The following is a 3,258-nucleotide window of genomic DNA, read 5'->3' as shown; positions in this document are numbered from 1 at the left end:
CACCTTTCTTTGGAATGGGCACAAATATGGATCTCTTCCAGTCAGTTGGCCAGGTAGCTGTCTTCCAAATCTCTTGGCATCCTGAATAGTATTATTAGACTCACATAATGTCTATACTCTGGATTCTTTTGGCAATGCCAAGACAACTACTATCTTGCATTATAGCAGAAAAGGTGGAAAGTAGTTAGGATATAAAATAAAGCTTACATTCTGCCAGTATTTTTTGCTATTTATAATAAATAACTTTGTCATAAATTATGAAATTTCTTCAGACATGCTTTTGAAACTGTCAGGTTTATAGTTAGTATAGCTAAAACATGTAATTTTAAAGTGGCTGATTGCTTTCCCATCCAAATAGATATTTATGTAATTTGCAATCATGCAAAATAAGTTACGTTTCCTCCTGTGTTTTCACTTTGGATAAAGCTAAGAGAATTGCTGTTTTAAAAAATGAATATGTTTAGTGTTTCAAAAGATTTTTGTTCTGAGAGCCTTTTTAAAGTAACTTTTATGAGACTAAAAAGATTATGTTCTTCGTACCTCTTGAGGCCTTTCAACTCATACTAACCCTATAGGACAGAGTAGAACTGCCCCATAGGGTTTTGTAGGCTGCAATCTTTATGAAACAGATTATCAGGTGTCTCTCCCACAAAGCTACTGGGTGGGTTTGAATAGCCATCCTTTTGGTTAGCAGCCAAGAGCTTAACCGTTGCACCACCAGGGCTCAATATAGTCTCTGTGTGCATAAATTTTGATAAATTTTTAACTTTTCTAAGGGATTTGTGTATATTTTATGGTGATATATAATAAAATAGACTAGTATTTGTGTTTTTACATACACAGTTGACCCTTGAAAAATGTGGGAGTTGGTGTGCTTACCCCATACACAGTCCAAAATCCACATACAAGTTTTGACTCTTCAGAAAGCTAAACTAATAGCTTACTGTTGACTGAAATCCTTATCAATAACACAAGCAGTTCTAATCATAAACTCAACCACATTTGCACAAAACAGTACAGTTAGCTTATCCCTTCCTGCCTTGAATCCTAGTACTTGATTCTCTTCCTTACTAATAAGTGTCCTTTGTGGCATTTTTTTGTCCCAGAAGAGAGCACTTTCATTTGCATTAAATATATGTTCAGGCAAATATCCTTTCTCCTCAGTGATTTTCTTAATGGCATCTGGGAGCTCATCTTCTGCCTCTTGGTTGGCAAAAGCTACTTCTGTTATATTGATATTTTTCAGGAGAACTTCTTTCTAAAATTATCAAACCATTATTTGCTGGCATTAAATTCTCCACCTTTAGACCTTTCACCTTCCTTTTGCTTTAAGTTGTCATATAAGAGCTTCACTTTTTCTTGAATCATATTAGAGTCTATAGGTATGCCTTTCTTATAGCTATCCTGCACTGATATGACAGCTGAATTTCCAATATGAGATAAAATAGTATTGCACAAAATGTGCAAGGTTTTTGCACCTGCTGGTGTAGCTGCAGTGATGATTTCACAAATTTATTTTTCTTTGTTTACAATGGTCCTTATGCTGGATTCATTTATCTTGAATTACAGGCAACCACAGCTGCAGACATCAATCTACAGTACATATCAAGTAATTCAAATTTTTCTTGTAATGTCATGACTTTTTTTTTCTTCTTAGCAGCACTTAGTGGCACACATTCTTAGTGGCACTTTGTGTGGGTCAGATGGTGTTATTAAAGGTTTACAGTATTGCAGAAAATACAATGAAATATACACAAAAACAGGAAGGTCACTTTTTACTGCAATACACACTTTACTGGAGAGACAAACTGCTCACACAGAGATGATTGGCATCACATGATGTTTTGAATGGACACACAACATTCTTGCTCAGTACAATGATAACAGAAGGTGGGTATGAAATTATTACAGTAGTATAGTATTCACTACAGTTAGTTTTATTCAAATATTATTTAATACTGTATGTTTACATTTGTTCACATTTCTATTGACTCTAAATGGTGCCATGTGTGGTCTATAAGTGTGTGTGTAACTTTTGATAAATTTTAACTTTTTATAAAAGATTTGTGTATGTTTTATAGGAGTAAATGGTAAAATAGACTAGTATGTACATATATTTCATGCATTCCTGACATGCCTAAATTTTTCTTATTTTATTTATTTATTTATATTTCTAGGCTACATAACTCACCTAAGAATTTTTTAAAATTGTCCCAAATCTCCAATAAATTTTCCAATGTATTTGTTGAAAAAAATCCACATATAAGTGCATATAAGTGCACAGAAAAGTTCAAATCCATACTGTTCAATGGTCAACTGCTGTATACACACACACACACACACACACACACACATATATATATACACACACACACATATGTTTTGGTGACCTCATATGTTACAGAGTATAAACAAGCTCCATAGGGTTTTCTGGGATGTAATCTTCATGGAAACAGCTTGTCAGGCCTTCGTTCTTGGTAGTTTTGAGCTGCCAACCTTTTGGTTAGTAGCCAAGTGCCAAATGTTTCCACCACACATAACATCACCATAAGTCATAATCAACTCTATGGCAATGGTGTATATATGCATGTATGTGTGTGTGTGATTGTCTCTTATAAAAATACAACTCAGCTAAGATCTTAGATATAAGAGAAAACAGAAAAATAATGTTAGAAATTATAAGAAATAATCACTGTTTGATGTCAGAAAAAACAAAGGTATTTTTCTTAGATCCACATAATAGATCAGGCAGTCACTTGCCATGACTGACAGTGATTTGGGAGTGAAAATTAAGAGCTCTAAGGAAACATGGGAGCTGTGACCTATTAAAACTGCAGTTCAGCTATTTATGACTACACTTCCTTTTTAAGATCAAAGTTACAGTGATGATTCTCACAATATAAACAAATAAACAACTGACAATGCTTAATATCACAGTCTATCTACCACCATTTTAGACTGCAAAGTACTGTTGTGTCCTATTCACAAGAGGGGGGAGTTCCACTGCACTGATGGGAAACCACTTTTCTGAAATCATATTAGGAATATTGACTAAGTGGGTGTAGGCTGAGAGAAGTAACCCAGAGAGATGAAGTAAGGAATCAAAACAGCATTCTTTGATTTTTTCATCCAAGAGTAAAGATGATTTCACGGAACACCAGCTACCTTCTTCCAAGAATCTTGGGGCTCTTATGGCGATTTAAAACAAACAAACAAAAAAAGATTTGTTTTATTAGAAAGTAAAGATTTTAACTTACC

This window comes from Orycteropus afer, unplaced genomic scaffold, assembly GCF_000298275.1.
Source record: "Orycteropus afer afer isolate SDZICR_OR568_19922 unplaced genomic scaffold, OryAfe1.0 scaffold00280, whole genome shotgun sequence".
Taxonomy (NCBI): domain Eukaryota; kingdom Metazoa; phylum Chordata; class Mammalia; order Tubulidentata; family Orycteropodidae; genus Orycteropus; species Orycteropus afer.
Note: the sequence above shows the minus strand (reverse complement) of the source record.